Source organism: Eleutherodactylus coqui, chromosome 3 (genome assembly GCF_035609145.1).
Source record: "Eleutherodactylus coqui strain aEleCoq1 chromosome 3, aEleCoq1.hap1, whole genome shotgun sequence".
NCBI lineage: Eukaryota > Metazoa > Chordata > Amphibia > Anura > Eleutherodactylidae > Eleutherodactylus > Eleutherodactylus coqui.
The window spans coordinates 105,418,253-105,443,348 of NC_089839.1; the positions used below are offsets into that span (position 1 = coordinate 105,418,253).

General features: G+C 44.6%; 1 long non-coding RNA gene across 1 annotated transcript; it reads right to left on the reverse strand.

Moving 5' to 3' along the window:
• Positions 1-2,532: 2,532 nt before the first annotated feature.
• Positions 2,533-25,096, reverse strand: LOC136619801 (uncharacterized). Its single transcript, XR_010791042.1, has 3 exons — positions 25,050-25,096; positions 2,736-2,825; positions 2,533-2,661 (listed from the first exon to the last, which is right to left on the reverse strand). It is a non-coding gene; the product is annotated as an uncharacterized lncRNA (long non-coding RNA).

The window sequence follows — 25,096 nt, forward strand, 5'->3', positions numbered from 1 at the left end:
GGATCCTTGTCGTGGATTGCGGGCTTACGGTAAAATGACCAAATTAATGACACTCGTATTTAAAAGTATAGCCATAATATTTATAAAATGTTTTTGCACAAAAATTCTTAATTTGGTCATTTTATTAACCAATACCTCATTGCAAATTTTTTTTAATGTAAGTTATTGTACTAACATGACTTACAAAGTAGGTGCATGGGTTTGCGAATACATACGCACGCGCACCTTGTCCAAGTGTCCACTTGTCCAAGTGTACAAGCGTACATGTGTACATGGTTACGTCTGTCTGGGAGATATATATATTTATATATATAATCTCTCTCATACACACCCACGCAGACGTATGCATATATGTATGTATTACACACATACACACACACCTGTGGGTATGTTACATACATGCATACATAGACATACACGCGTATACTATATATATGTGTGTACACGCATATATACCCACACATATTTTGGCGAAGAAAACTATTTGTTCCATCACACCATCGATGTTGGGAGTGCATTGCAGCTATTACAGTACTTTCTGCTGAGACTTCAGCACTCGACAGCTCCTTGCTATAACGAAGCCTTGCCTCGCTGTGCAGGGGAAAGGTTCAGCACTGGACAGCTCCCTCCTCCCTTATAGAGACCTGCAAAGGAATACACAGGCAGGCAGGCAGAAAAACAGATAGAGGCAGACAGACAGAGAGAGAGGCAGACAGATAGATAGAGAGAGGGAGACAGATAGAGAGAGGCAGACAGATAGAGAGAGGCAGACAGATAGAGAGAGGCAGACAGATAGAGAGAGGCAGACAGATAGATAGAGAGAGGCAGACAGATAGATAGAGAGAGGCAGACAGATACACAGGCATACAGATATATATGTGTGTCAAAATACATACACACACAACCCACAGTTTGTGTGTGTATATATTATACACACTAACATACGCATATGTAGTCATGTATATACATAATGATAGAACGATTAGTGATTATAGTCGAGACGTTCCAAATAAAAAAACCACACACTATATTTCACAAAAAAATGTATTAACATTTTAAAATCTGTAAAGCCTGAATACAAAATTGCACAAATTAAAACATCCTACAAGTTCAACTGGAAATCCAAATTGCTTTCAGTCGGGTCCATGTAGAACTGGAAACCAGTGTAATTTCCTTGCGGATCAGGGTAAGCTGTCCGTATTGATTTAATCACACACGCTGGTATGGGGATTCTATTGTTTTTCCCCAAGAATCCATGTATCCACGCTGTATAAGAGCGATATGCGCCCACACGCATAACCCTAAGAAAAAACGAAAGGAAATATATTAATATTTCTAAACTTATTAAAAAAATTTTAATAGTCTACATGAAAACAAAAAAAAAAAGACGCATTGATATCTTATGTTTTTCCATGTTGCCTTTTTCACTAACCTTTTTTCCTTTTCAAATAAACTTTTTCCTTTGTTAAAAATTATACTTGCATTGTCTTGTGTGTTGTACAATAAAATTGTAATAAATACCTATTGTTTGTGGTGTCGTACTGTCTCCGGGTGACCAGTGCAGATAGTCTTATCGCGTGTTCTATGTTTTCGCGCACAAGCGCATACTGAGCAAATAACGGATGTTGTGTAACACATACGCAAGCTTCTGGTAACATCTGTAGGACTACTTCGTGTTCTCGACAACAGACACACTCCGCCACTGTGGGCATGCAAATGCACTGCCCACAGTGACACCACTCTTTGTTGGCAAGCCTGCCATGGGGATCTTCAGTGGATCCTGAAGCACCCGCTTCTGGTGCACCCTGCGGATCGTTTTGAAAACACTGGAGACTGCTTATGTCCGCCTGAGCATATAGCGAGTCTGCCAGTTGTTGTTGAACCTAAGAAGGGATTAATATGAAGAATACTGTATTTAATGTTTTAGGAAAAAAGGAAGGGGTACATTTTTAATTGTATGGTGTTGCTGAAAGCGGCATGATCATCCTTATTAGGCAGGGCACAGATTCCTGTATGTATATGTGCATACATACACAGACGTACGTACGAGTTTGTATGTATATACACAGATGTACGTACGTGTTTGTATGTATATACTGACTTACGGGTGTGTATGCATTAACACGTACACGCGTGCGTACCAGTGTATGCCTAAACACGTACACGCGTGTGTCTGTGTGTGTATATATATATATATTAAATATAATGTGTGTGTACACACGTAATTAAGTGTGACTGTATATACACATACACTCGTTCCTACGTGTGACTGTATATACACATACACTCGTTCCTACGTGTGACTGTATATACACATACACTCGTTCCTACGTGTGACTGTATATACACATACACTCGTTCCTACGTGTGTATGTATATACAGATACACACGTACGTTCGTGTGTATATACATACACACGCGCATGTATGTGTGTATATACACACGAAATAATGTATGTGTGTATATATACACGTGTGTGTATGTATATACACACACGAAATAATGTATTGAAATAATAAATTGTACAGGACTGATGCATAGTTGCGGTTTCAAACAATAAACAAAAAAAATTTTATACATATTTCAACACATACCGCCGAATAATGCCGAGTTTCGGGGAAATCCTCATCATTTTCCTCGCTATCAGATTAAAAGTCCTGCTAAAAAAAAAAAAATGTATTCTGTTTATTACCATTGGTTTGCTGCAACCTTTCTATTTTCAGCAAAAACTTACCTCTCCAAAAGAATCGGATGAATAATCAAGCTCCTGAAATTCAAGATCTTCCTGGTACATGTTTGTTCTTGAATTGGACTACAAAAAAAACTTTAAAAAAAAACAAAAAAACACCAAGTTAGTGGCACTTCAATAACAGTTATGGAAGCAGCAGCATTTTCTAATAACAATCTTTTAAAGGTCCATGGCAGGCATAATTTAGGCAAATTTTTGATTGATTACTGGGCGATTGTGGACAGATTGTTGATAGCTAGCATTATCCGCAGTCTGTAGGCAGATAGCATGCATATTGTATGTAGAATGCAGGTTAATAGTGTCGATTGAAGGCAGTGTTTGTGTGTAGATTGCATGCAGATGCTATGTCTATTCCATGCAAATTTTCCGAAGATTGCATGATAATTGTATGAATGAATTGTGCGGAATGTAAGCTGATTCAAAGCAGTTTGCAGTCACATGCACATTGCAGCACATGGCAGGCACATGGAAGCACACGGCAGGCACAAAAAAAAAAAAAAGGCAGGCACATGGAAGCATACGGCAGGCACAAAAAAAAGCAGCAAACGGAAGCACACGGCAGGCACATGGAAGCACACGGCAGGCACATGGAAGCACACGGCAGGCCCCCCCCAAAAAAGAAGCACACGGCAGGCACCAAAAAAAAAAAACAGCACACGGCAGGCACAAAAAAGAAAAAAAAAAAAAGGACATGGCAGGCACACGGAAGCACACGGCAGGCACAGAAAAAAAAGCAGCACATGGCAGGCACACAGAAGCACACGGCAGGCACATGTTAGAACCCGGCAGGCACATGGAAGCACACAGCAGGCACAAAAAAAAAAAAGGGAAGCACACGGCAGGCAAAAAACAAAATAAAACAAAAAAACACATGGAAGGCACACAGCAGGTATATGGAAGCACATGGCAGGCACAAAAAAAACGAGAACACGCCAGGCACATAGAAGCACACGGCAGGCACCAAAAAAAAAATAAAATACCCCTGGCAGGCACACGGCAGGCACATAAAAGCACACGGCAAGCACAAAAAAATAAAATAAAATACACTGCAGGCACATGAAAGCACACGGCAGGCACAAAAATAAAGAAAAGAAAAAAAAAGCCGGCACAAAAAAAAAGAAAAAAAAAATACACGGCAGGCACATGAAAGCACACGGTAGGCACAAAAAAAAAAAAAAATAAGCACATGGCAGGCGAATGGAAGCAGGCGGCATGCACAATAAACACTGCAGTCGCGATAGCAGCACACAGCAGGAAAAAAAAAACGCAGCACATGGCAGGCACTGTAAAAATGTAAGACACATTACTATACAGGGCATGCACAATACATTTTTCATGCACAGACTCACTGCATAAGGCAATGATCCTGTGCTAATAAAAGCATGAAAGAGTACCGCGGAAAGGTGCACTTACCTGCGCTTCTGTGTGGTCAAGAGATGGGAGAAACAGCTGTTTGCTGTTTTCTCCGGTAGACTCCACCTCCCGCTGTGACGCTTTCTGCCGACCAGCCAATGTGGCGGCTGGAGCGGCGTTTCATTCATTTGCAAGTGCACGCCTCCACCGATGACGTCAGTCACCTGCTCACGTGACCGGCGTCTCGGGAGCGCGCATGAAGGCCTCCAGGAAGAGCGAGCATTGCACCGTGGAACGCACCCAGGGACAACGCAGGCGCCATCTTACATGGAGAAGTTTAAAAGTTATTATTTCTGCTAAACTGTAAGTAGGATGCGGTTTATAACCGCTCAAAAGGGCTGCTTTATGACGGGGGGTGACAGGGGGAATGGGCTAATAATATAAAATTTTGTGGTTTTGCCTCGGACAACCCCTTTAAAACAAATTAAATTTCAGAAAAGCTTTGGGAGCTCAAGATGAATGTTTATGCGAAATCCAAGAAGCTGTTGTACAAACAGGTAAACTAAACATAATAATTCAAACTAATTGACTTTGAAGTTAATTTTTGTTTATTTAGCATCTATGAAAATATACCTACTTATCTTAACTCTAAGCTGCTCCATTACTTTACTGGGAATATAAAGTTTTGTGCTTAGCTTAAAGCCATATATAAAAGTTCTTCTAAATGTATATAGTATGATCATTTTCCTTAGGACTCTAAAATGTGGCAAAAAATGCCATTCTCACACCGTTATCCTACCAGCTGCAGGGTGTATTTTTTAGTGCTGTGCCACAGCTGCTGCAGAACATCAAAATATACACTATCAAAATAATTTTCAGACATGAATGTCTCTTTACTTCTAAGGCCGGAATCACACAGGCGAGAAACTTGCGCCAGTTTTCTGCGATGCAAGAGCCCGGAAAATGACACAACTATGAAATGTATTTTTTTCAATGTGTTTATTCCCATGTGCGACTTTTCTCTTTATGTGATCCTGCGAGAATTAAAAACCGCAGCATGTCCTGTCTTGTTTCAGAATGGTATGTCTTCTTGCCCATGTGTTCCTAAGGACCCTCTGTATTCTCGCATTGCCTTGTGTTGTCTTGCAATGTTTCTGTGATGCATTTTCATGCGTATTGCTATGGGAATATATGCAAATTTAAGCGGACGTGCTCATCAGCTTCTTAGCAGTGTGGAGGCCTGTTTGGAGCAGCGTGGAGGCAGGAGTTGTTGGCAACTTTCAAAAACACGACATACATTTATATAGACGAGGAGCACTTGATCTATCTGGTGCAGGGGCACCCCATCCTGTGGTACATCAGGAGAGTGGAGTACCATATCAGGAGCCGGAGGGACTTGGTGTAGGAGGAAGTTGCAGAGCTTCTTTTAGGGAAGCAGTGGGAGTCCCCACACTCCCTCCACAATACTGATGCCAGCCATAAGCCCCGTTCCCTGCAAATGATGCAACAGGATACCCGCCTGTATCACATCTTGTATCCAAGCTAAAGGCAGCCCAATAGGTTACTAGAGCCTCCATGCCCCCCTGTATCACAATTTGCATCCAAGCTAGAGGCAGCCCAACAGAGTACTAGAGCCTCAATGCCCCCGTATCACATCTTGTATTCAAGTTAGAGGTGGTACAACAGGGTACTAGAGCCTCCATGCCCACCCATATCCCATCTTGCATCCAGGCTAGAGGCGGTACAACAGGGTACTAGAGCCTCCATGCCTGCCCATATCACATCTTTTATCTAAGCAGGAGATGGTACAACGGGGTACTAGTGCCTCCATAGCCACCCATATCATATCTTGCATCCAAGCTAGAGGTGGTACAACAGGGTACTAGAGCCTTCATGCATGCTGTACCACATCTTGCATCCAAGCTAGAGGCCGTACAACAGGATACTAGAGCCTCTATGCCCACCGTTATCACATCTTGTATGCAAGCTAGAGGCAGTACAACAGGGTATTAGAGCCTCCATGCTGCCCTTATCACATCTTGTATGTAAGCTAGAGGTGGTACAGCAGACTACTAGAGCCTCCATGAGAAGGAAATATATATATCCTTGTAGGTAGATAAGAGAAAACAATGGAATATATACATTTATATAGATATAGTTATGTGCCTTTCTTTTTATATGTATACTAACTTTATTCTCATATGTACTAACTCTATGAAAAACAATACTTCGCCTTACATCAGATATGACAAGATGCTTTGCAAGGCAAACAGAGAAAGAATGTCCAAAGAAACTGGATGAAGGTTAAAGTGAAGGAGAGAAGAGATATGGAGAATGCATGCTTAGCTGCTTTTTTAGAATTGAGTGGGTGATTCTTTGCACTGGAGTTAATTGAATATGTGATTTTCTGTACATAAGCCAGAGGCGCCATATCAAGATAACGACTGTTCAACTATGCATCTGAACTTTCACTATCTCAGGCCGGAAATCCGGACTTTCCATATATGGTTATACGGTGGAGTTGAGCCAATGAGCTCATCACCCATTTCTAGTTATGAGACCAAAGGGTATAAGATCCCATGTAATCTGTAATAAAGCGCGCGGCGCAGTCATGTCCCCGTGTGAGGAACTATACCAGACTTCCGTGTGTGGTGTTTTCTTCCTTACCGCCGGCAGCGGGGCAAGTGGGGTGGGCCTGATTGGTGCTGTACTTAGAATTTCTCTGACAAATGGTGCCGAAACCCGGGACGACAAAACCGGAGCCGTGCAGCCCTGTCCACCCGGATCCACGCGACGGGGAAGCCGTCCTGCTGCAAACCGAGCCTGATCAACTCACAGAACTCCAGGTAAGACCAGCATATATTTATGTTGTGTTTTACACTGCGAGTCTTGCAGCAGGAGGGACTATCTGTGTTTTGTGACTGGACGGGTTGGGTTAAGAGTTCTACACGGTAACTCGTGTGGGCTTCGGGTTTGCCGTCATGGACCACTGACCGTGATATGTGCACCAATCGCTCACCCAGAAACTAGTCTGTAATCTATTTGTACTTTGAAGTCCATAGTGTTTTAACAATAGTGGAGATTGTTGTATCTGCAGAATTTTTTTTCCTCTTACTTTTCATTTTGTCTCATAGTAGAAGGGACCCTCGGTTTTAGTTTAGTTAGTTAATGGTTTAGCAGAGGAGGAGATGCACTCTATGAGATAGGTCTCATAGAAGAAGGGACCCTCGATTTTAGTTTAGTTAGTTAATGGTTTAGCTGAGGAGGAGATGCACTCTATGAGATAGGTCTCATAGAAAAAGGGACTCTCGGTTGTTTTGCCTTATATATGGGGCTAACGATTTGATTTCAGAGAGATGCATTCTGTGAGGCTGGTTCCATAGGAGAAAGGACCCTCGGTTGTTTTGCCGGTATATAAGGGGCTGACAATTTGGAATTAAGAGGGATGCACTCTATGGAGCGTGTTATTATTATTGTTGTTGTTCTAATATGCGTAAGATCTTATTAAAGAAGACAGAGCCCTTTATGGGCCGCCGCCGTGCGGATCAATTGGTGGAGGAGAGACAGGAGTTCCAATGTGTAAAATGTAAGAAAACTTATGAAAATGTGTAACAAGGACCCGCACGGTAGATTACAGCATGGTGTCTGGGAGGAGGTCTTTAGGACCAAGAAGCGTGCCTTGAAAGACCAAGGTTTGCTAGAAAGTGCTGGAGTGAGGAGGAGAGAGAGACAGTCAGAGAAAGTTAAGTATGTACACATTATTTGTTTAGTAAAGTATCCCTAAGTGAAATGTTGGAAAGTACAGTAAGTGATCAAGAGGGTGTCGGGAGAGTGTCTATTGAAGGTTACATTGGCAGTTAGGTAGGGAGAGAAATATGGGGAACAAGCAAAGTCGAGAAGAAGGTTACAATGCATGTGATTTGTTGGCAAAGAGAGAGGAAAAGGTGTATAATATGTATAATCCATACTGGATGGATATATATATGTGTATATATGTATATACTGTATGTGCAAATGGTTAACTGAGCTTGCTTTTAGATGAGAAAGATTGTTTACATGAAGCTGCAGAGCTTGTGTTTAGTTTTCAAGGTCAAGCGATAACAAAGTAGAGAGAATGAAATAATGACCCTGGAAAATATCTTTGCTTGCTTAAATGGAATGAAAGCTTATAATGAATTTAATTAATTATACTGTCTTACAAGGCAGGAAATATAGCAATTTCTAAGGTATATTCTTACTTATACAGGGGTTGAAAATGCAAAACAACTCAGTCAGTGAATGCATATTCGGAGAGATAACAGTTGGTTTTACAAAGGTGGGGGCTTTCAGATTTCACTCCAAACTCAGGGTCACAGAAACTAAAATACTTTCGCGTTTAATATAGCATATAATAGCTTCAGTAAATAAGAAAGAGAGAATGTCTCAGTCACTCAGCAAACTTTTTTCACATAATTTGTCAAAGATAGCGCTCATTCACAATCTCATCTCAATAGAATCATGTACTTTATAAGATTATAGCACTCACCTCAATGTTTTTCAACTGATGTATGTTTGTTTGTCAAACTTTTTTTTGTCTGTGCGTCTGTGTGTACTGGGACACCTTCAATAGGGGGTGACGGAGCAGACTTGAGCGCATGGATGGATGAAAGTTAATGCCCAGTGCTCAGGCTGTGATGAATGTGGGATGTGTGATGCAGATATTGACTAGGGATGGAGGTCCCCCCCCATGCATGGGACTTTACTTGGTTGTGATGTGGATGCTTGGACGGTTAAGCTGAAATGAAGGTGTGAAAAAAAAAACGCAAGCGATCAATATCGAAGGGGTGGAGCTAGATGATGTAAAGGACGTAATGTTTCATCCCTCTTGTCCACAAGGGAGGGGGTGAGGATCTTGAGCAGCTAGTAAAAGTTTTTTTGTTTTTTTTTCTCTCTCTCAAATTTGATAAGACATTGCAGGCAGGATCAGATTAATAATGAATTTGCTTAAAGGATATCACATTTCCAATATTAATAGATGTTTGTAGATTATTCTGCCCCGATGTAACTCATGTCTCTGTTATTGGTGCTAACATCTTACAGGCCTTATCTGCATCCATCAAATCTTTTTACAATGTGATACTACCTTGAACTCGGCTACTCTTCTTACAATTGAGTATCCTGGTTCAAAGGGGGGGGGGGGAGGAGAAGGCATAGGTGATCTAGGTATTGCAAATCAGCCATTTTTAAATTTTTTGCAACAAGATTCTGATCTTTTTGAAATAGAATATCAGCCTGATTGTCTAGCATTGATGCAACAAGAAAATTTAAGTTTTAAAAAGTTACTGAAAGCCCTTGTTAACAATGCATATTTTGAGTTGTTTTTTATAGATGGTACCAGGGTGATTGACGACTCCACACTGGATATGTAGTGGTCACACAACAAGATGTCCTAAAAGCAGAATGCTCCGCATGTCGCAGTACAAGAAGCGGAACTAAAAAGGCCATCACTGAGGCGAGTAGAGTGGCCACAGGTAAGACGGCAACCTTTTACACTGACTCCCGGTATGCATTTGGCATAGCTCATGATTACGGCCCAACAGGGAAGGCCAGACAGTTTTTTACCTCAGCAGGACAGCCAATTAAAAATGATGCAGCGGTCTCACGGAGGCCCTACTTCTACCCGACAAAATGGAAAGCTCACATCAATTCCTACACCGGAGAAGCAAGAGGCAACACCATCACAGACCACACAGCAAAAGTAGCGGCCCTCAAGCCGTGGAAGAAAAGAAGAATTTAACAATAACTTTGGACTTTGACTAAACCTTGGACTTTGATATGATCTTGGACTTTGATATGAATTTGGACTTTGATACAAACTTTGAACTTTGATATGCTAAAGACTTTACAGTTACAAGCCAGCAAGGAAGAAAAGGAAAAATGGAATAAAAAGGGACGGCATATGGTGAACAGTCAACAGCACTTGCCTACCACGGTCCCTGTGCCCCATGATGGCCCAGCTGACGCACGGAAAGACGCACCTCTATGTCAACGCATGAACGAGGACGGGTGGCTCCTTGGTTTTCTGTAGCTGCTGCATCATTTGTCCAATTTTGCATGATCTTTGCCGTAAGCAACAGGGCAGAAGTAAATTTGCCACATAACACTTGCCTAGACCACTCTACCCATTTCAGGGATTGCAAATTGGCTACACTCAGCTCCCACTTGTTGGGAAGCATGAATATGTGCTTGTTGTTGTTGTTGATGTTTTTCAGGTTGGAGACCTACTCTGTTGCCAAAGTAAATAAGCAGGTAACCGCATAGAAGCTCATGAATGAGGTAATCCGCAGATACGGGGTACCGGAAGTGATTGAGTCAAACAAAGGTACACACTTCACAGGTGAAATAATGCAACACATCATGTCTGTTTTGGGTATATTCCAGGCTTTTCACACACCCTACCATCCACGGAGTAGTGGGAAAGTAGATACAAAAGGCAATGAAGAAAACGGGCAAATCTTGAATTGAGTGTCTCCCATTGGTTTTTCTTTTTCTTAGGAGGGTACATGCCACAGTATCAGAGTTTGGGGAATGATTTTCTTGTTAATTTTGTCATAGGTCTCTCCAAGGAATTGTCAATAATGCATTCTGCAGTCTCTGCTTTTCTCCCAGGTCCTACAGATGAGTGTCACAATCTGAACCCAGGTGACAGGGTCTATGTAAAAAGTTTGAGAGAGAAACCCTGTTTAAAGGTCCTTACCAGATGTTGCTTACCACCCCAACTGCAGTCAAGCTCGAAGGAAAGCCCACTTGGATCCACACTTCACACTGAAAAAACTCATGATCCTGCATATCCTTTACATGCTATAATGTGGTACAATTCCTCTAACACACACCTTTGACTACTGTACACTAGCCCCCTGTTTCAGAACAAATTAATACAATCAAATGTGCAATATGAAGAGTACACTGAGGGTAAGAATCCAACACCGCATTGTGCTAAGAGAGATGTTGACACTCAAGGTGGTAACTTTGATCCACATGTATACATAGATGTAATAGGAGTGCCAAGGGGGGTGCGGGATGAATTTAATTCTTGAGATCAGATTAAAGCAGGTTTTGAGTCCTTATTTGCTATTGTCACTGTTAATAATAATGTAGATTGGATGAATTATATCTATTACAATCGGCAGAGATTTGTAAACTACACCAGAGATTCTCTCCTAAGATGAACTGTCAGTGGACTTCCCATTTGCCTAGGGATAGTGCAGAAGACCTTAGCTTCCGGCAAGGGGACACCCTGTGGGGTGTTAACTTGTACAGATAGAGGGTATGGATGCCCGGAAATAAGCCCAGGGAATCCATGGCCTCCTTCTGAGGTGAGGTAGGGATCCCCCCTCCTAGGAGTAGGGACTTACGGGCAGTGGAGAAACCCTGACACAAGGGAGAGGCGACCGAGGAAGAGTGCAAGGTCTGGTGCTTGATCTCCGTATTAAGTTTTTAGGGGGGTTTGAGAAGGAAATATATATATCCTTGTAGGTAGAAAAGAAAACACTGGAATATATACATTTATATAGATATAGTTATGTGCCTTTCTTTTTATATGTATACTAACTTTATTCTCATATGTACTAACTCTATGAAAAACAATACTTCGCCTTACATCAGATATGACAAGATGCTTTGCAAGGCAAACAGAGAAAGAATGTCCAAAGAAACTGGATGAAGGTTAAAGTGAAGGAGAGAAGAGATATGGAGAATGCATGCTTAGCTGCTTTCTTAGAATTGAGTGGGTGATTCTTTGCACTGGAGTTAATTGAATACGTGATTTTCTGTACATAAGCCAGAGGCGCCATATCAAGATAACGACTGTTCAACTATGCATCTGAACTTTCACTATCTCAGGCCGGAAATCCGGACTTTCCATATATGGTTATACGGTGGAGTTGAGCCAATGAGCTCATCACCCATTTCTAGTTATGAGACCAAAGGGTATGAGATCCCATGTAATCTGTAATAAAGCGCGCGGCGCAGTCATGTCCCCGTGTGAGGAACTATACCAGACTTCCGTGTGTGGTGTTTTCTTCTTTACCGCCGGCAGCGGGGCAAGTAGGGTGGGCCTGATTGGTGCTGTACTTAGAATTTCTCTGACATCCATAGCCACCTGTATCATATCTTGCATCCAAGCTAGAGGTAGTACAACAGCGTACTTGAACCTTCATGCATCTCTTATCACATCTTGCATTCAAGCTAGAGGCGGCCCAACAGGGTATTAGACCTCTATGCCCACCCTTATGACATCTTGTATGCAAGCAAAAGGCGGTACAACAGGGTACTAGAGCCTCCATGCTCCCCCTTATCAAATCTTGTATGCAAGATAGAGACGATACAGCAGGGTACTAGAGCCTCCTTTCAAGGGGTCAGTTTTTCACAATAAATTATCCTTTTGCACTGATATTGTAATCACTTACTTGTATCAAATATCAGAGAGAAAGTTTCATTCCATTCCAACAACTTCTCTTATGGGAGAGATTGTTTTTTGACAATGAGTGTACATGGCGGATTCTAAATCTGTATGTGGGTTTTGAGAGCAGAATTCAACCTTTAAGACCTAAGGCAAACTGCACCAAAATCCATGGCAAAATTCTTACCATTTTGTTTTTTCATTAAACTAAGCTTTTTATGAAGGGGTAGAAGAAGAACATCTTTTGGGTCCACAAGAGGCTCAGCAACGACATTTTTCTCGGCAGAGTCAAGATTTATTGCAGGCCAGTCCGCTTGAATGTAATTTGATTTCCTATCCCTACTCCAAGTGCTGCAGACCTCTTTTCAAATATTTTCCTATCCCTACTGTCCCACATACATAAAAAGCAACAGTATTTAGTGTACCCCAGTTGCATTCCTAAGAGTACAACCATGACTTTTAGATTTTCCTCTTGTGTTCAGCATATTTGATTGAGTCGAGGAGGGCTGTCATGTTTGCATAAAAGTCTCCTTCACGTGAACTGCATGACCAACAGGAAAAGAAGGAAGACGGTTGCTGTTGTGAAGTAATACAGCTTTCAAACTAAGCTTGGAGGAGTCTATGAATAGCCTCCATTTAGTTGGATCATGGTTCAGATTCAAACATTTTATCCAGCCATTAACGTCGCAGCAAGCAACCAGATTGGTTTTATTCCGAAAAAAAGAAGCAGATCCCCCTGACGTTGGAGAAGACTCCATTGCTGTAGTCTTGACCCTAGAAGTTACGCCTTCTCCTTTGACAAGTCAAGCTTTCGAATGAGATCACTCAATTCCGCGTGACTCAGTCTGTGCCATGTATTATCTTTTACCTCAAAGTCAGGGTCATGGGATGTGGAAGGCTTGTTGAGTTCTTCTTTTTCCACACTTTCTTCAGTTTCTACTTTAAACTCATAATGTTGGGGTGGAATAGGAACTGGTCAACTATCTGAATGTGGAATAGCAGATGGAAGATTTGGGTATTGAACTGTTCCTGTTTTCTTCATTGACAATCCTTCCTTTATAGGCTGAGTCAAGCAGAAATAGCAGTCATCTGTATGGTTTGTAGGCTACTGCCAAACCATAGGCACGGCAAAAGCCATAGATAATTTTTTATTTTTCAGCCAATCTCGTAGTTTAACTGAGCAAGAGTTGAAACATATATGTGGAGCCCATGACTTATCCTGGTCCCCTACATTCATACCAAAATAATGCTGATAGGCAGTCTTTATAAGATTGCGTTTCTGAGACGAAAATGTTATTTCACCACAAATGTAACAAAAATTCTTCACTAAATTTACACATTTTTGTGGCATTTTGATATAGAAAATGTTACACTTCAAAGGCACTCCAAAACCAGAAATTCTGAGAAAAGGTAAAGCAAAAACAATATGAAACTCAGTCATAGCAACACTTATTATGTTTATAACCTACAAACATATGGAGAACGTTGTGTTATGTCAGATGAGAGGTGTGAGAACTACCCCCACCCCAAAAAAACCTCCAACAAAATAAGAATGTAAACTCTAAGAAATGATATGTCACTGTATCTCCAAAGCAAGAGCTAATCGGTCATTTTTATGTTGATTTTTGAATTCAGCAGATGAAAATACATAAGAATACGCTAATTTTGAGCCCGAAACAAAATCATCATTGGGCAGTGTAATCAATGTTAAATTTGTACGGCTTCTAAATGGTTAAAAAAACGAAAGCTTTTCAAATCTGCATCCAAAATAAGGTAAACGGATGGAAATATATATCCTAGCAAAAATGTGTACAGTATGTTTGTACATATTTATTATATTACAATTGAAAATGTGAAAAAATGAGAATTTAAAAAAAAATTGCCCAATTTTGGCGCTTTTAATAAATATACACAAATATTATTGGACTTCTGACCTAGTTGGGATAATTTGCACTCACAATGCCTAGGCCTGTGTTCCTTCCAGATTCCGTGGGGTCTGCTCTGACTCGTACTTTCGCTGCTGCAGGGAGGAAAAAGTCTCTCTGACGGCTGGGTCCACCATCTTTGTATCACTATCTCCCTGGCTTGTGATTGGCTCAGACTGGCTGGTCTGAGACTCAGCTTTCCCTCTTGTGTCCGATCTCTCCTACCACATCTTCTCTTCTCTGTCTCTCTCCCTACATTAAACTCTGCCCCCCAATCAATCCTAACCCAGACAGAAACCGCTCACAACACACAGAGCAGGTTAGGGTGACAGGGGTGCAAGAACATACAAGTTGGTTGGGACAACAATGACACAGACATACACACATACACATTCCACATGAGATAGCCAAACAAGAGCTGTGGGGGCCCCAACCTCAGGCAACTACAGTTGTTTGTCTATAATTGTCCTGTATATAACAACCAGTCCACATTTTTTACTAATTAATGTAGAAAAAGAGTTAATTACAAAGGGTTCACTTACTTTTTCTTGTAGCTATATGATATTAAAATCCCTTTTAATTCAGAATTGATCAGGAACTGTCAATCAACACCAGTGCACTGAAACTGCAAATATTAACCCCTTCAGCATTTGTATTTGTTGATGCACCATGCAGCTACAATGTATATATACATCCTCTACTTTAGCGGCACATCTTATCGTGTAGCTTTCTGCCAGTAGGTTAGCTCTTGCTAATAAACAGTGAGGAATGTAGTGGTCAAAATGAGTCAAATTACCAGCTAGCGACAGGCGAAACCAGAAAATTGAAATGGGGATCTTTGTTCTCAGGTCTTCTATTGATGATAGGCATGGGTGGACTGGCCAGTGAACTCACCAGGAAAATTCCCAGTGGGTCGATTGGGTCCTGGGGCCGGTGCTGGGGGTGACAATTTTTTTTAAATTTGACTGCAGAAGTGACATAAAATAAAAAAAACACATTTACTCACCTGGGTCTGTCTTCTCGGCTCATGGGCTCTGAAGTTCACTCAGCATTGGTTTTGCACTGATTTTCACATTACACGGTCACGTGGTTGCTACAATCAGTCTCCAGCCTCACCAATGCTAGGGACTGGCACTAGACGTAGCGATTACGTGACCATGAAACCCAGGTGAGTGTATGTGGTTTTTAATTTTAATGCATACAATAGGGGGCAAAGGGGATATTATTATTATGATCAGGAGGAGTATTCTTATTACCAAAAGAAGGACAAGTGAGGCATTATTTTTATTACCAGAAGGTGGCCATGAGGGGCATTATTATTACTGAACGGGGACAGTAGGGGCATTGTTACTTAAAGGAGCCCGTATAGGATTTTATTACTTACTGAGAGTATAAAAGAAGGCACTTTTACTTTGTATGGGGCACTAAAAGTGGTACTTACTCTGTGGTGCCTACAGAGAGCACAAAAAGGGAATACTCTTATGCTTTATTACTATCTGGGCCACTCTGGATAGGAAGATTATGTAGAAGTATGCAAAACAAAGGCAGGTGGCTAGAAAATTGAGGAGTCACAGATGTCTATGTGTCAAATTCTGCAGACACAGGTTGTGACTGGGAGAAGTCATGATCGCAGTCTGGGCCATATGGATAAAAGGGAAGGGGTATTGGTATTCTTTAAAACCCTTTACTTTCCTAGCACATAGCCAGGTCGTTTCTGAACTGCTCATACTTGTCGAACGATCATATGATGTTGTCTACTGGTGGTCTGTCGAGGGGGTCCTGAGCCCAGTCCCCTTGTGTGCCCTTACACATCCACTGGTCCCAACACCTCCTAACAGTCTGGTCAGAACGGTCCAGGTGTCGGCAATTCCTTAATATGACCATCCAGCTTCTTACATCCCAAGAAAAACCTTCTGTGTGTCTTAGAGGCGTCTAGTGGTCAACAAGCTCTACACAAGCAGAAGAAGAGGTCACTGCACACAAGTAATCACTGCTAAAAGGGATGAAGCTGATTTTTAATCTGCATGAATTATTTTAGCTCCTGTTGTTCTAGCGTATGAAGCGGGGTTTTAAAAAAAAAACAAGAAAAACCCCAACATATTCTGACTCTTCGAACTTCGCGCCAGTGTGTGTGAGCGTGAAAAGACGGGTCCTGCCGTAACTCTTCTTGCACACAACATGCGAGCGTCCCGGTAGTGGAAACTAAACCAGTGATCAGTGGTTTCGTATCGTCCCATCATGCGGCCACATAACGGCCCGTGTGTTGAGGCCCTTACCAAGGATATTCATCGGGGATCTTACAAGATGCTATATACTACAAACCTGCAGCAAGATAGTGTTACATGAGACTGGATTTATCACCAAATCACAGCAAAATCATGGAGATTCTGATCCTGCCCTTATACTTTGTATTACTGGTCAGCATTATTATAGTATTACTACTGCTGATTCCGGAAGGTCTCAGATGCTCCTCGAATCGCTTCTCTAAGATGTGACAAATGTCTTCTCTAGCAGTATAAGGCTGCTGTCACGCCTGCGTTGGGGTCGCTTCAGGGTTTCCGTCTCTCTGCTCCATTTTTGGAGAAGAGAAACTGAAATAAAACAGAAAACAACGAATCCATTTTTTCCCCATTGATTCCAATGGGGTTTCAATAAAGCAGAAAGGCTTCCGTATGCTTCCATTTCATTAGATTTTCGTTTCTTTGGATGATAAAATAGCGCAGTCTGCAGCGTGATTTTTCTGTTTAAAAAACGTAGGCCTGACAGAATGAAGGCAAACAGAAGCCTTTCTGTTATTTTTCAAACCCCATTGAAATCACTTGGGTAATAAATCATTTTTTCTCTCCTCTAAAAATGGAAACCGTGAACTGACCGTCACGCAGGTGTGAGCGCGGCCTTATTCTGTAATCCCTGTGCCTCGTGTTTTGTATGTGGGATATATGTGTTTGTCAGAACTTCCAAGTCATTTCATGTTTTAGAATCTCAAACATTTTGATCTTAATTAGAGATGAGTGAACCTACTCGTATTGAGTAATTACTCGATCGAGCACCGCGATTTTCAAGTACTTCCGTACTTGGGTGAAAAGATTCGGGGGGCGCCGGGGGGCGGGGGGAGGCGTGGCGGAGCGGGGGATAGCAGCAGGGAACAGGGGGAGCCCTCTCTCTCTCCCTCTCCCCCCCACTCCCCGCTGCAACCCCCCACTCACACACGGCGCCTGCCGAATCTTTTCGCCCGAGTATGGAAGTACTCGAAAATCGCGGCGCTCGGGCGAAAAAAGGGCCTGGCCGAGTACGCTCGCTCATCTCTAATCTTAATGTAACACATACAACAACAGTAGTTTCAGGCCTCCCTCACACAGGCGTTGTGGTAAGCGCTACGATTTATATTGCGGGGCTTTGCAGCATTTTACTTTAGTTTTGATGAGGAACGCGAAACGCTCAAAAATAGAACAAACCCTGCTGGAAAATCACAGCGCTAAAAGTCACTGCAATCGAGCGGCTGTCTGAGCGGTCTAATCGAAAACAATGGGAGCGCTATACCGCGATGCTGAAAACGCCGCTCTAGTCGTGGTAAAAAATGTCTCTATGAGGGAGACCGTAGGCAGGTGTGAAAAATGCTGCAAAGTGAGAATGCTTTCAGAAAGAGAAGAAGTGTTCTCAGTTTCATCAAAAACCAAAATGCAAAGTGAGTGAAGAGAGGAATCTAAATCAGTATTTGGTGTGACCGCCCTTTACCTTCACAACAGCATCAGCTCTTCTAGGAACGCTTGCACACAGTTTGTGAAAGAGCTCGGCAGGGAGGTTGTTCCAGACATCTTGGAGAGCTAAGTACAGATCTTCTGTGGATGTCGGCTTGTGAAACCATTGGTCACGTTTTGCGGGCGTGATTTTAATCGCTTAGTAAGGTTGGACTTGATGGATATTTGTCTGTTTTCAACCTGCATAAACCAAGTAGCTGAAGAGTTTGTGCCTGCTGCTGACGTCTCCTGATGCCCCCCACCGATGACGGTTGTCCCACCAGACCCCTTGTTCCCCGTCTTCCAGTAGTCAGGCCATATTCAGCGTCAGAAACATCCAACACGGACTTCAATAGAAATCAATGGCATAAATCTGCATGTTAACGGTAGATCTCGGACATGGATCTGGATTAGAGCTGCCGTACGTACGCACACCAACTACTTGCATTCAGTCTGTATGTGGATACACCGCTGCGGAATCCACATCAACAAGGGACATGTCACTTCTCTTCTTTCCATGAAGCCTTTGGGCCATGTGCTGTCTGTGGTAAATCCCGGGCAGCACATGACCCCATTATAGCCTATGGGTCTATGCAGATTAACGAGGACCGCTAACTCATCGCATGCTCTATTCCTGTCCGTATCACGCTGATGCATGGCTATGTGCTATATCCAAGTGAGTCCGACAGCACATGGACAAGTGTCCGCGTGTTGTCCGATGCAAGTTAAACCCCAATCACTCGGGCGCAACTTGCACACACGGTAGGTGTGCACACAGACTAATGCAGATTCCACCATGTGAACACGGCCTAATGGATACAAGTAGTAATCTTGTATATACTCTATGCAGCACTAGTTACAGGAGGTCCAACCATGTGAACACGGACTAATGGGTACAAGTAGTAATCTTGTATATACTCTATGCAGCACTAGTTACAGGAGGTCCAACCATGTGAACACGGCCTAATGGGTACAAGTAGTAATCTTGTATATACTCTATGCAGCACTAGTTACAGGAGGTCCAACCATGTGAACACGGCCTAATGGGTACAAGGAGTAATCTTGTATATACTCTATGCAGCACTAGTTACAGGAGGTCCAACCATGTGAACACGGCCTAATGGGTACAAGTAGTAATCTTGTATATACTGTATGCAGCACTAGTTACAGGAGGTCCAACCATGTGAACACGGCCTAATGGGTACAAGTAGTAATCTTGTATATACTCTATGCAGCACTAGTTACAGGAGGTCCAACCATGTGAACACGGCCTAATGGGTACAAGTAGTAATCTTGTATATACTCTATGCAGCACTAGTTACAGGAGGTCCAACCATGTGAACACGGCCTAATGGGTACAAGTAGTAATGCTGTATATACTCCATGCAGCACTAGTTACAGGAGGTCCAACCATGTGAACACGGCCTAATGGGTACAAGTAGTAATCTTGTATATACTCTATGCAGCACTAGTTACAGGAGGTCCAACCATGTGAACACAGCCTAATGGGTACAAGTAGTAATCTTGTATATACTGTATGCAGCACTAGTTACAGGAGGTCCAACCATGTGAACACGGCCTAATAGGTACAAGTAGTAATCTTGTATATACTCTATGCAGCACTAGTTACAGGAGGTCCAACCATGTGAACACGGCCTAATGGGTACAAGTAGTAATCTTGTATATACTCTAAGCAGCACTAGTTACAGAAGGTCATGTGAAAGACCTGTGGATGTGAGGCATTTTCATATGGCAGCAGCGCCAGCCCCATTGAAAGCAGTGGGAGAACTCTGGGAGATTCTCTGTGACAGCAGCAGCAGGGGATTCCTTCATCCCCGCAGGGAATCGCTTCACCCCAGTCAGGGCTGAAGGGATTTCCCCACCACATCTTAAAGGGGTTGTCCTGAGGCAGCAAGTGGGTCTATACACTTCTGCATGGCCATAATAATGCACTTTGTAATGTACATTGTGCATTAATTATGAGCCATACAGAAGTTATAAAAAGTTTTATACTTACCTGCTCCGTTGCTAGCGTCCTCGTCTCCATGGTGCCGACTAATTTTCGCCCTCCGATGGCCAAATTAGCCGTGCTTGCGCAGTCCGGGTCTTCTTCTTTTCTGAATGGGGCTCCGTGTAGCTCCGTGTAGCTCCGCCCCGTCACGTGCCGATTCCAGCCAATCAGGAGGCTGGAATCGGCAATGGACCGCACAGAAGCCCTGCGGTCCATGAAGACAGAGGATCCCGGCGGCCATCTTCAGCAGGTGAGTATGAAGACGCCGGACCGCCGGGATTCAGGTAAGCGCTGTGCGGGTGGTTTTTTTAACCCCTGCATCGGGGTTGTCTCGCGCCGAACGGGGGGGGGGGGGGGGGGGGTTTAAAAAAAAAAAAAAAACCCGTTTCGGCGCGGGACAACCCCTTTAAGGGATTCCCCGAGAGGATGAAGGAATCTCCTGCCGCTGCTGTAATGGAGGATGACCGAGTTCTCCCATTGCTTTCAATAAGCAATGGGCGATATCGCAGCCAGATAGAACATGCTGCGATCTGCTTCTCACATAGCACCGTGCTGCCATGTGGGATAATATCTCTCATGTGTATGAACCTATTAAAATGAATGGGATTCATGTTTGTGCGTCTCGCAACGCAGAAATCTCACCCGATCTTATCAGCCGTGTGAAACTGGCCTTATTCTTTAGTTGCGGGTTTGTAACTAATTGCAACCTCCGTCCCCCGGAGACTGAGCCTAGCTATCGGGTTGTTCAATATAAAGTTGTCTTCAGGTCCTTTTAGACGAGCCGATTCTATTATTGTTCGACCGGGCGAATGGCGTCACCGCGGCCTCGTTCACTTGTGCTCTCTGTTTAGACAGATCCATTGTTGAATCATTCAGTCTGTATAAACGGAACAATAAGTGAAGGAGCCGATGGTGGCGTATATGCCTGCAGAAAATGAATGAAACGCGAATGAATATCGTTTGTCGTCCAGTCGTTGGCTCGCTTTTAGACTGAACGATTTTTATTCACTTTCGCTTGTTTGAACGATAATCGCTCCGCCTGTAGGCACCTTTAGGCCTCATGTCCACGGGGAAAATCAGGCCCGCTACGGATTCTCCATGGAGAATCTGCAGCGGGTCCCTCCTGCCCCGCGGACATGAGCGCTGAAAATCAGAATAAATCAGAATTAACTCACCTCCCGCACGCTCCGGATACTTCCTTCGCCGCGGCGTCATCTTCTCTGCGTCGCGGCCGGATCTTCTTTCTTCGGCCCGGCGGATTCGCAGGATGACGTCGGTGACGTGCCCCGCGCATGCGCCGTCCCGAAGCAAAATGATCCGGCCGCGACTGAGAGAAGATGACGCGGCGGCGAAGAGAAGAAACGGAGCGGGTGAGTAAAATCTGATTTTTGTTTCCCGCGGATCCGGACGGCTTCCATAGGCTTCAATAGAAGCCCGCGGGAGCCGTCCCCGCGGGAGACCCGCATGAAAATGGAGCATGGTCCAGATTTTTTCATGCTCCATTTTTTTTTTAAATCACTTTTATTGACCATCCGCGGGTATTTATCTACCCCGCGGGTGGTCAATGCATCCCTATGGGGTGCGGATCCGCGTGCAGGAGAAGAGTTAAAATCTGCTGCGGATTTTAATTCTTCTTTTGCCCGTGGACATGAGCCCTTAGGGAACTGGGCTGTCATTATTCTGACTACCTGGAGAGGGATGCCCTGCCTGGGGGGCTCATACATTTGGCCCCAGCATGGCCGGTAGGCTGCAGCCGCCTGAGGGAAGAGAGGGAGACCTTCAGCTGACGCCAGGCCCGGGAGCGATGGCCAACATAATGACCATATTTGCGCATGCTTTTGCGTACCTAAAGCAAAGGTGTAATAGAACGTCAATGTATTTACTCCGATGAGTGCGTTTTGCACGAGGATTTTGCGTACTTGGACAAAAGTAGGAACTGTTGTATTTTCCTGTGGTTTGTGCAGCAAAGTCCCCCAGAGAAGTCTATGGGAGGAGCGCAAATACGCAAGAGGGAGCGTGAAACACTGCGCAAAACACGGGGAATACAACACATCTGGAGCTTTTAAAGCTAAATGGTTTTTAATCCACGGAGGGGTGTGTCGTGTGACCTGGCCCTGCGTTCGCACAAAGTACAGAACTACACGCAAACACGAGCGCAAATATACTTAATTCACTATAATGCGCTGCGGCGAGTGTTTTTCTGCATATGGTCGTGTGAAGAAGCTCTAAGGCCGGGCTCACACGGCCAAAAGTGTAAAGCGCAGCGTGGAGCCGGCTGTGACCCTGCATATGGCGGCAAAATCCTACTGCACATGACTGTGTACTCACGCACCCCGCCATGCGCAGCACACCTGTGTCTTTTTATACTCCCCTTAGTGATGATGCGTATACCCCCCGCCCGTATGCATGTAATTGTATATACATACGCGTATATATGCTTGGCAATAGAGAATAATGGGCTCTAACTCACGTATTAATGGTGCTTGTGTATTACGCAGTTCCTTCTGATAAGCGTACAGCAATGTAAGTGATGTTGAGTTACCGCGTATCGCACGGCGTACAGATCCCATGTAATACGCTGTAAACATACGGATGTGTGACTAGCCCTGAGACAGGCTGTGAGGTAACAGCCATCGCAGGACCTTCGGCCACCAGCCATGGCTTCTTCATCTGCCCCAATAGGGCCACCAGCTGCTTCCCTACAGAATGGGGGCCGCTGCCGCAGTGTGTGAACGGCCGTAGGAAGGGGACTGCAGCCGTCTGTCGGGACATGTATTCTGTAGACGGCCCCTGTCGTGACATCCTCCAGGCTGGTGACAGAGCAGAGCCCTCCTCCTCGGCTGCCTCACTCTCCGCCTCAGTGCTACAGTCTCGGACGGAGGACATTACTCCGGTGATGGGAGCCGGGCTGCTGACAGGAGGATGCGGCAGTCATCACTGGCGGGGAACACGGTGAGCCGGGGGAGACGGGAGGATGAGCTGTGATATATCGTGCAGGGGCGTAGCTAGAGGCTCATGGGCCCGGGTGCAAAAGTTTAGCTTGGGGCCCCCTTCCAGACCCGTCCACCCACCACTCCTTTTCACAGCTACTCCTTGTATATCACTTTTAGCTACATTACTGTTTTTTTTAATGACCCATCAATGGATCATTAGTAATCAGGGGTTTTAGATTTTTAAAACATCCAGAACACAAGCCTCAAGGCACGCTTTGCTTCCTCAGGAAAGAAAAAAATAATTCTATATACACATACATAATACAGGCACACATACATTGGAGACAGCATGAGCTAACTTTTATCACATGTTAGGGCTCATGTCCACGACCAGGTTTTCACCACGTATTATGCACACGTGGTAATCCCAGCATGCTCTCTTTCTCTGCGTACCACGTAACGTGAGCCCTGTACACTTGTATGATACACTGCCCATACACATTACATTGTTTTCATACGCATTGTCACTCTAAACAGAGTGGGGAATTAAAAAAAGAATCCCCCTGTGCATGTGCAGTGCTACACAAGGCCATATGTGGTCCCTGCCGGCAGCGTGCATGGTTGGGAAATGTGTGAGATGCCGGTGGTCTCCCACAGTGTTGTAGGCTTACAGCTGTGGCATTGAGCCCTCAGTCACCAATACAGCGGCTCGGTTCTAGCATACCTCTAATAGTGAAGTCAGGTGCCGGCTCGCAGAACCCCCCTCACTCACCCCCACTCCCCATCACACAGAACCCCCCTCACTCACCCCCACTCCCCATCACACAGAACCCCCCTCACTTACCCCCACTCCCCATCACACAGAACCCCCCTCACTTACCCCCACTCCCCATCACACAGAACCCCCCTCACTTACCCCCACTCCCCATCACACAGAACCCCCCTCACTTACCCCCACTCCCCATCACACAGAACCCCCCTCACTTACCCCCACTCCCCATCACACAGAACCCCCCTCACTTACCCCCACTCCCCATCACACAGAACCCCCCTCACTTACCCCCACTCCCCATCACACAGAACCCCCCTCACTTACCCCCACTCCCCATCACACAGAACCCCCCTCACTTACCCCCACTCCCCATCACACAGAACAACCCTCACTCACCCCCACTCCCCATCACACAGAACAACCCTCACTCACCCCCACTCCCCATCACACAGAACAACCCTCACTCACCCCCACTCCCCATCACACAGAACCCCCCTCACTCACCCCCACTCCCCATCACACAGAACAACCCTCACTCACCCCCACTCCCCATCACACAGAACCCCCCTCACTCACCCCCACTCCCCATCACACAGAACAACCCTCACTCACCCCCACTCCCCATCACACAGAACAACCCTCACTCACCCCCACTCCCCATCACACAGAACCCCCCTCACTCACCCCCACTCCCCATCACACAGAATCCCCCTCACTCACCCCCACTCCCCATCACACAGAACCCCCCTCACTCACCCCCACTCCCCATCACACAGAACCCCCCTCACTCACCCCCACTCCCCATCACACAGAACCCCCCTCGCCCCCCCACTCCCCATCACACAGAACCCCCCTCGTTTCCCCCACTCCCCATCACACACAGAACCCCCCTCACTCACCCCCACTCCCCATCACACAGAACCCCCCTCACTCACCCCCACTCCCCATCACACAGAACCCCCCTCACTCACCCCCACTCCCCATCACACAGAACACCCCTCGTTTCCCCCACTCCCGATCACACAGAACACCCCTCGTTTCCCCCACTCACCATCACACACAGAACACCCCTCACTCACCCCCCTCTTAATCATACCGAGGACGTTCCCTCTCACTGACTGCACTTACTTTCACTATGGTCTCTGCGCAGGCAGCCCCTCTTGCACATCGGCGTT